General features: G+C 43.5%; 1 long non-coding RNA gene across 1 annotated transcript; it reads left to right on the forward strand.

The window, feature by feature from the left end:
* Positions 1-1,411: 1,411 nt before the first annotated feature.
* On the forward strand, positions 1,412-6,971 carry LOC113889417. Its single transcript, XR_003510257.1, has 2 exons — positions 1,412-1,665; positions 6,592-6,971. It is a non-coding gene; the product is annotated as an uncharacterized LOC113889417 (long non-coding RNA).
* The last annotated feature ends 2,523 nt before the right edge of the window (positions 6,972-9,494 follow it).

Genomic DNA, 9,494 nt, shown 5'->3' on the forward strand with positions numbered 1-9,494 from the left:
CCTCTTCCTGGAAGGAAAATCTCCCTCCCTCCTACCCAGGCCTCCTCCTCTTGCTCCCATGAGACTGCACTGAAAAACACAGGTCTCTTCCTCCACACACCCCTCATTCCCTGAGCTAGCTGTCAGCTGTTAGGGAAACCACCAAGGAATTTATATTCCAGACCTCGTTTTTAGAGCTTCAGTAAGGGCCTGATTTTACAACTGGAATTTAGAAAGAATGTTCAAGATCACAGCATTTCTCTGGCTGAGTTGGGGCCACCATGCCCTCAGGCAGGTCCCTGGGTTTGCTTCATTTTATTTTGCCAACAAAATGCTGGCCTTGAAGTCACGTTCCAAAGACAAAATGGCTAGCATGACCTAGATATTTCTTCAGGTATCTGGGCCCCATAAACGGAGTGTACGTTAACCTAGTCTAATGTAAGCCAGCTTTGTAGGTAGTGAGCTCCCTGATATGGGAAGCAGCCAACAGTTTGGCCCGCCACTTCTGAAAGGCAGCAGAATGTGCATGTATCAGAAAAAGTTTGGACGTTCCATCCAGCTCCAAAAGTCAACGCTTCAGCTCTTTGTGGTTTGCTTTAGTTTCCCTCTTAAAACAGCATCGGGCAAAAATTGTGGGGCTCCCAACTTAGGGAGAGATGAGTCACAGAGTTTAAAAATTGGGTTAAAGAAAGTTTGGTGGTAAATTCGTCTTGGGGTTGACTGGGATGAAATTCTAGATGGTTCTCCTGGGCATCAATTTAGAAGTTTTCTTTAAAATCTTGTGAGAAGAGATGCCTCACGGCAACTTTATAAGGGTTGTTGGTGTCTGGCGAATGTCTCTCAAGGATTTTCCAAACCAGCTCAGATTTCAGAAAGGACAGACTGAAGGGATAGGAAATTTTGTAACCACTGTTAACTATAAAACTAACAATATTAAACTAATTTTTCTTCTCCTTCAGGTGGGGCAATCTGAGATTGGAAAGAGAAGGCATTATTGAAGGTAAAAGAGGATATCCTTAGTATAAAGTTCTAAAAATCTTAATCCTAGGGTTTTAGAACCTACAAGTCCTGTGAGCAAGGTGCACGAGTCTCTATTGTGCTCTAAATCAAACCAAACCTGCTTCTACACAAGTGAGTCCTAAGATAAGGAATATTTGGAGAAGATAGATAAATGTAATTTTTTTGTCATTGGAAGAATATTTAGAAACTAATAACCCGTATGTGGTAGATTGATTACAAAAACAGGGTTCAATTATTCACCACTTTCTGTAGCCACACCCTTTAACTTGTGACCTTACAGCTCCATCTGTCAAGATAGAGTGTATTTCTCCAGGCTGGATCTGGGCCAGAATTTCTGACCAGTAGAATGTAGGAGGAATGACAATGTGTCAATTCTAATTCTAGGCCTCAAGAGAACTTGCTCATTTCTTATGTTTTTCAGAACCTTACTGCTGCCATGAAAACAAGGCCAGGCTACCCTTCTAGAGGATAAGAGAGCTCATAGACAAGCATCCACTTATCCCAGCAAAGCCAGCTTAGATCAGCCTACAGCCAGCCAGCCTCCAATCAAGTGAGAAAGACCAGCCAAGATCAGCCAAGTTGCCTGCCTGGCCCACAGCTAACCTCAGAGACATGAAGGAGTCTGTCAAGGAGCTGAAGAACCCATAGATTAGTGACCAACTGTTGGTTAGTCTCTAAGTCACGTCTGACTCTTTCAACTTCATAGACTGTAGCCCACCAGGCCCCTTCTGTCCATAGCATTTCCCAGGCAAGAATACTGGAATGGGTTGCCATTTCCTTCTCCAGGGAATCTTCTTGACTCAGGGATCGAACTCGTGTCTTCTGCGTTGGCAAATGGATTCTTTACCTCTGAGCCATCAAGGACGCCTTTGTGAGCAATAATAAATGTTAATTATTTTAATCCAAAGTTGGAAAACTTTGTCCAAAAAGGACCAGGTAGTAAATATTCTAGGTTTGACAAGCTATATATACAGTCTCTGTTGCATATTCTTTTTGTGTATTTTAAACACTTTAAAATATTTAAAATGATTCCCAGTTTGTGAGCCCTATGAAAACATGCCACGGGCTGTATTTGGCCCATGGGACAGTTTGCCAACCCTTGTTTTAAACCACTGAGCTTTGGGATGTGTTGCTACACAGTAATAGTTAACATGCCATGTGGGTTTTGTGTGCTTTTATTTCTTGTTCCCTTGCAGACAGAAACTAAACCATCAGGGTAATTGCCTCTGAGATGAAGACACTGGTTGATATTGGAAACAAAACGGCCATTGATCAACTTGGAATCTTAAAGCTGATATTCTTAGTTTCTTTAATAAAACAATAGCCTGAAAGTTGGTTTTTAAGATGAGGGAGATTTCTGAATTTCAGGGACTAATGGCTAAGATTATGGGGTTCCAGAGAAGAGTGCAAGATCAGATCCAAAAAGTTTGATAGGACCAACCTTGCATCAGTGGGATCAGTTGCTGGAGGGGAACAGAGAGGCCATTCTGCAGCAGAGACCAGCCAGGAGCCAGGGACAGAGTGAGTCTGCCCCTTCACCTACAACCATGAAGTCAGGTACCCTGGTCACCTATACCCACAGATAGCATGCTATGGAGAAGGGTAAAGGAAGGCAGGAAGAGGGGAAGAAAGGGAGGGAGGGAAGGAAGGAAGGGGGAAAAAGGAGAGAAAGGAAAAAGGAAAAGGAAGATTGAGCATTTATTTAGTCATGCTTACAGAGAATGAATAGGCCATTTTAAGTCATGTGATTGGACTGAGGTTATTGGATTGGACTAAATTTAGTTTTTCCTTATGACTCAGTGGGTTGGAAACTTAAATAATGATAGTCACTTGTAGGAAACAATATATGCCAAATTATGTCCCTGCAAACATAGGGGCTTTCCTGGTGGTTCAGATGGTAAAGAGTCTGCCTGCAGTGCAGGAGACCCAGGTTCAATTCCTGGGTCAGGAAGATTCCCCCAGAGAAGGGAATGGCAACCCATTCCAGTATTCTTGCCTTGAGAATTCCGTGAGAGGAGCCTGGTGGGCTACAGTCTATGGGGTCACAAAGAGTCAGAAATGACTGAGCAACTAACACTTTCACTTTCAAGCACAGATGGAAATCCTAACCCCCAGCACCTGTGAATGGGACCTTATTTGAAAACAGGGTCTTTGCAGATGTAATCAAATTAACATAAGGTCATTAGGATGAGCCCTAGTCCAATATGGCTGTGTTATTGTGAGAAGAGGACATAGACATGCAAGAGAAGATGATCATATGATGGAGGGGCTAAGATTGAAGTTATGCAGTTGCAAACCATGGAACATGTAGGATTGCTAGCAATTCAGAAGCTAAGAGAAAAGCATGGAGCCTGTGAGGAAAGCCCTGGGTGCCAAGCTCGGCCCTCCTGACCCCCAGATTTCAACTTCCAGCCTCCAGAATTCTGAGGGAATAAGTAAGCCTCTCTTGTTTAAACCACCCCATTTATGGTATTTTGTTACAACTGCCACACGAAACTATTTAATACAGAATCCATTTCTTTTTCAAGGAAAATAATCACATCTCCTAATCAATACTGATAATGATTTCAACACTGTTTTTCTTAATCTCACTTCTGAAATTCAAAGTAGTCTTCAAGGGTCCCTCAAACTAAGGCAGAGATGGAAGCATTATTTTACACCACAGAGTGGACAAGATGAACATGGAGACCTAGGGCGATGGCATAGTCTCTGAAGACCTGTTTGGGTTTGGGTTTTGAAAGGGAAGGGCTGGGTTTTTTTAAAGTGTTTTCTGAGAATACTTCTTCAGGATCCTAACTGGTGTGCAATTAAGATCATCTAGACAGCCAAGACTCCTGAACCCTGTCCTCAGAGATCTTGACTCACTTTGTTTAGAGAAGGAAATCCAAGAATCTACATATTTAGCAAAGACCTTTTAGTGGTTCTCGAGAAGCAGATAGAAAAACCCTCCCCAGAAGGAGCCAGGGAAGACCCCAGCTTTCAAAGGTGGCAAGGAGGTCCCATGCTTCTCCTGTCCACTTGGGAAGCTGTCCCACTGTGAGGACTGGCTTTTGGGCATAAAGATGCTCCTCACCTGTGGCGTCTCTTGGGGAGGAAGAGAGGCAGGGCTGAAGCAGCCTCATCCCTGGTCCTCTCTCCTTTTCCAAATTAGGACCCAGGACTAGACTCTGGGGAAAAGGCGCCCCCTGGTGGCCATGCTTAGTTTTCCAGGTATTCATGTCAGGAGCTAACCATTCCCACATAAACAGATGACACTCTATCAGTAACACAGGGCAATGGAGCAACTTATTGTGATCTTGACTCATATGGTAATAAATATGAAATAGGAACACAGAAATGGAACTTCCACAGGAAATGGTAATTGCATTTTATGGGTCTTAAATTTCATACCAGAAGAGAAAATCACTAATGGGCTCTGAAGAGCTAAAGCCAGGGTCTTATTTTTTTTTTTCAAAGCTCTTGCAGAAGAAAGCAAGACAAAAGTGTAGAACACAGGGTAGAGTTAGTATGAGGTCAGTGGGAGTCAAGACATTTGGAACAAAAAACCTCTGTGTAGTTTTAACAGGAAATTTTTTTGAGCAGTATAAATCAAAAGAAATTAAGATTTTTTAAATGCATTTAATTTTTCAAAGCAGCAAACAGCTATTACAAATGAATTGTATTTTCTCCTCCCTACCCCATTTCATGGGTTAAATTACAAAATAGAAAAATAATGAATCCCATAGTTCAGTCCTTGGGCTCAACCAATTTCTATTGTTTGCAAGCATCTGTGTATTCATGATAAGATAATTTCATAATCTGACTAAACACCTACTATATGTCAGGCCATTCATATGTGTTATCTCTGATCATCTGAAAACTTCTACAAGTTAGATACTACTAATTATACTTTTCAGATGAGTAACTGATGTTCAAAACAGTTAAATAAACTCACAGTATATAGTGAATGAGGCAGAATTAGACCGAGTCTAGAACTCAAGGACTTCTTCAGTTCTTGCTCACTTCTCTGAAGAACTTGACACGTCTTGAAACTTCATTTTCCATACACAAAAAAGTACTTATGGGAATGGGGAATTGATGTTAAATGTGCGTGAGTTATCTCACAGGGGTAGCAAAATGTTCTAAAACTGGGTTGTGGTAATAGTTGCACAATTCAGTAAACTTAATTAAAATTATTAACTTGCACACTTAAAATTGGTAAAGTTTATGATATGTAATCTATATCTCAATAAAGCAAATATAATGTGAAAGAAAAATTAATATACTGAAACCAAAAATAGAATGATAATGTGTGTGTGTTAGTCGCTCAGTGGTGTCCAACTCTTTGCAACCCCACAGACTGTAGTCCACCAGGCTCCTCTGTCCATGGGATTCTTCAGGCAAGAATACTGGAGTTGGGAGAATGGCGTTAAAACATGTATAATATCATATAAGAAATGAATCGCCATTCCAGGTTCGATGCAGGATACAGGAAGCTTGGGGCTGGTGCACTGGGATGACCCAGAGGGATGGTATGGGGAGGGCGGTGGAAGGGGGTTTCAGGATGGGGAACACGTGTACACCCGTGGCAGATGCATGTTAATGTATGGCAAAACCAATACAATATTGTAAAGTAAAAAAAAAAGATAAAAGATTAAAAAAAAGAAAAAGAATACTGGAGTGGCTTGCCATTCCCTTCTCCATTCCCTTCTCTCTTATAATAAGATATAAGAGTCTAAAAGAGGGACTTCTCTGATGGTCCAGTGGTAAGAATCCGCCTTGCAATGCAAGGGACATCAGTTCAATTTCTGGTGTCCCTTGGAAAAACCCACGTACCACGGAGCAAAAAAGCTTGTGCACCGCAACTGCTAAGCCTGTGTGCTTGAGCTCTCAAGCCGCAACTACTGAGCCCATGTGCAGCAACTACTGAAGCCTGCGCACCCTAGAGCCTGCACTTCACAACGAGAGGAATCACCACAGTGAACAGCCCACACAACTCAACTAGAGAGTAGCCCCCACTCGCCGCAACTAGAGAAAGCCAGCACACAGCAAGGGACTAATGCAGCCAAAAATGAAATAAGTAAAAAAGAGTCGAAGGGAGATACATCTGGATAAATTTGTTTTTCCATAAACTTGGAAATAAGATTAAGGGTAGCCCTGATGGAGAGAGAATTGCCCTCAGCAGAGCAGGCCCCGGGCTTTATGGTAAAGATAGATTTGCCTACTTCAGGCTTCCTCTGTGACTGAATTTCTCTATTCAGTGATAACCACTTTTCCAGTGGTTATCCAGTTATATGTGGCTCTTATTTTTACCCTCCTAACAAAACCTATTTGCAAAAATTTGTTTATACTAATGTGTAAATGACTAACTTGTACATAAAGGATCTCCTTTCTGAAGGACATACAGGTAATTTTAAAACTCCAAATATGCAATCATCCTTTCTGTACTGAAGAACACAACAGAACATTTCACTTGGATGTCCAAGTTACTTCAAAATCAACAAACAAAATTCAAACCCGTTATTATTGCATCTCCAACTGCCCCACTGGTCTGGAGTCTCCCCATTTTAACTTTCCTAACTGTACTTATTATCCATGTTTCTCTCTCTCCAGGTCTCAGCCATTCGTAATGTCCTCCATTTCCAAGTACTTCTGGGAAATTCCAGAGATTATGTCTCATCAGTTCTTAGAGCATCTGAACCTATCATATGACATCTGCCAATTTTTATCTTCTGCTGCTGCTCCAGCCCCTCCATCAGATACACAAGCAGTCCTCAACCTTTGTGGCAACAGGGACCAGTTTCATGGAAGACAATTTTTCCACCAACTGGTGGGTAGGGGGATGGTTTGGGGATGATTCAAGCTCAGTAGGGTTTGCACTCCTATGAGGAATTATGCCGCTCCTGATCTAACAGGAGGCGGAGCTCAGGTGGGAATGCAAGTGAAGGGAAGTGGCTGGAAATAAAGATGGAGCTTTGCTCACTTGCCTGTCATTCACCTCCTGCTGTGTGGCCCAGTTCCTAATCAGTAGTGGTCCATGACCCAGGGATTGGGGATCCCAGAGATACACCTCATCTCGCCATAAAAGCACCATTTTGTTATAGATCACCACTTCCCTGTGCCATTCCTTTACCAACTGGCACTCTGCTCTTGATGGATACTTATGTGTCCTCTGGACAAGGCTGCCCACCCAGGCATCTCTGTTGGCACATGGGGGACTCGGAAGACCAGAGCTGTGTGCTGTTCTGTGTTGAGGTAGGAGAGTTCTCTTTTCCTATCTCATGTGCTACCCTGTTAGGAAAGTCTCAGATCAGTCCTGCCTTCCTCCCCTCACCCTATGGAAGGAAATCCAGAATCAAATCCAAGGATATTGTCTGAACAAGATCTTCTACTAGGAAGGACCACCAAATAACGTACTTGCATTTAAAAAAAGGAAATATTACCAAAGCACACATTTTTCATCTTGATGGACAAATCATCCAAGCTCCTTTGCTGTATCTCACCTAGAGTAAAGTCACATTGGAGCCTGCTTTTATAGCTGAACCTGTAGTGAACTGACCCATCTCAGCAAAACCTCCAATTACCCCCAGCTTGGGGACCAGAGAAACTAACCCCACATTGCTGTAGATAACCTGGGCATAGGACAGAATACTGCAAAGCTCCTTACCACAATAAAGCAGTGAAGATATTCACAAACATCAATTAACAGACAACTGTGTTTTAATTTGTTTAAATCTTCTTATTAGCCTGCTGGGAAGCTACCCTTCTTGTTGATCTGAATGGATTTGGAGGTTTTGTCTTCTGTTCCTTCTCCCCTGATTTTAATCCTGGGCAACCCTCTGAGTATTACTTTTTCAGATTATTCTCTATCAGCACTTTAAAATATCAGCCTTGGTTTTTTTTTTTTTTTTTCCTCAGTCCAAAGAAGCAACGTAAATCTGTTGATTTCATTGACATCTCCTGGGGTTCTAAAGAGTCTAAAAATAATGAATGTGAGCCCTACATGATCCTCCTATCAAGTATTATGATCTCTTAGAAGCATTTCTTTATTTTCACTGTCTCATTGTACCTATTACCCAGTACGCATGCACACTTTCACTCTGGGATTTCCAATTCCCCTTCTCTTCACTCTATTAATTGCTCCTTTCTGTGTAGACAGGGTGTGCAATGTATTTCCCTAAACAACTTTCATGGTTTTGTTTCATTTACTATTTTCAGGAGGGAACCAGACGAGGTCTTTGGAATTGCCTACCGTGTCTTAGGAAATGAAAAAGAAGAGCAAGCCCGAGGTAGTGCTTTCCACCCATCAGGATACCAGATGAAATAGCTAAATCTGCTTCCCTGCCCTGGCACTCACAAGCTGACAACCCGAGATGCTGAGGTTGTCAGCTGAGACCTAAGCAGCACCAGACCACCACAGCCCCCAAGGAGAAGGCCTCTAGCAGGAAGATGCACCTGGCACTCTGTGAGTCGTGAAGAAGGGCATCCTGAAACAGTCCTGTCCTTGGCAGAGGTGAAAGTCTAGCTGGAGAAGTAAAACCCACAGACGGGAAACAGTGAGGGAAGAGGAAGTAACTGCTACACTCCTGGAGGCTGATTCTTAAAGAATTGAAGGTGGGTGGGAGGAGGCGTCTGGAGGAAGTGAGACTTGGGCTGATCTTTGAATGAGCGGGATTAAAACAGGCAGGGGGAACAGGAAAGCATTTGGGATAGTAGGTGAGCAATTAGAGAAATGATAGAAAGGAGGCTGGGGCCAGTGAGGCAAAAGCCAGCGCCTTCAAGGGTGGAAAACAAGGGGTCTCCTTGGACCAGAAACACTGAGGAGCCATAATCCTAGAGGAACAGGAGCCCTGATCCTAGAGGAACAAAGTGAGAGAGCATGGACTAGGACCCAGAGAGGGCAACTCTGAAGGGAACCCCCTGGCAGCACCTGTGGTCTTGAAGATGGAGGCAATCCCACCCCAAGAGATCCCACAGGAAGAGAGCCAGGGGAGGCCCAGCCTGACCAAGCGCCACCCGCTGCCACTCCCCAGTCTCATGCTGAGCACTGGCTAGGACCACAAGCTACCAGAGGACCTGCTGGTGGCTCTGAAGGTGAGCGGCAGACACCTGGATGGATGGGGGCAGAGAGCAAATCTGGAAGGGCGCAGAGAGGAGTCAGCAAACGAATCGCCTGGAGGCAGGGCCAGCAAGTCCTACAGCAGCTCAAGCTGGACCTGATGGGTGTTTAAGCTCAACGTAGAGGATGCTGCTTTCTGAACAGGTGAACTGCAATCGGCCCTCCAGTCCCCCATGTCTCTGCTCAGATATTGCATGAGACCCCCAGACCCCAAACACATTCTAACACATCAACCCTGTTTTATTTCCCTGGCAGCTCTCATTTGCAACAACGCTGTTCCCTTTGTTGATTTTTATCCTGTGCTCCCAAGAGAGTCAAGTTTCTCAAGAACCTCTCTTGTTCCTCACTGAGAACAATGCCTGAGTCCCCACTCGCTGAAACCTAGACAATGATCACT

The sequence above is a fragment of the Bos indicus x Bos taurus genome, unplaced genomic scaffold (assembly GCF_003369695.1).
Source record: "Bos indicus x Bos taurus breed Angus x Brahman F1 hybrid unplaced genomic scaffold, Bos_hybrid_MaternalHap_v2.0 tig00478955_arrow_arrow_obj, whole genome shotgun sequence".
NCBI lineage: Eukaryota > Metazoa > Chordata > Mammalia > Artiodactyla > Bovidae > Bos > Bos indicus x Bos taurus.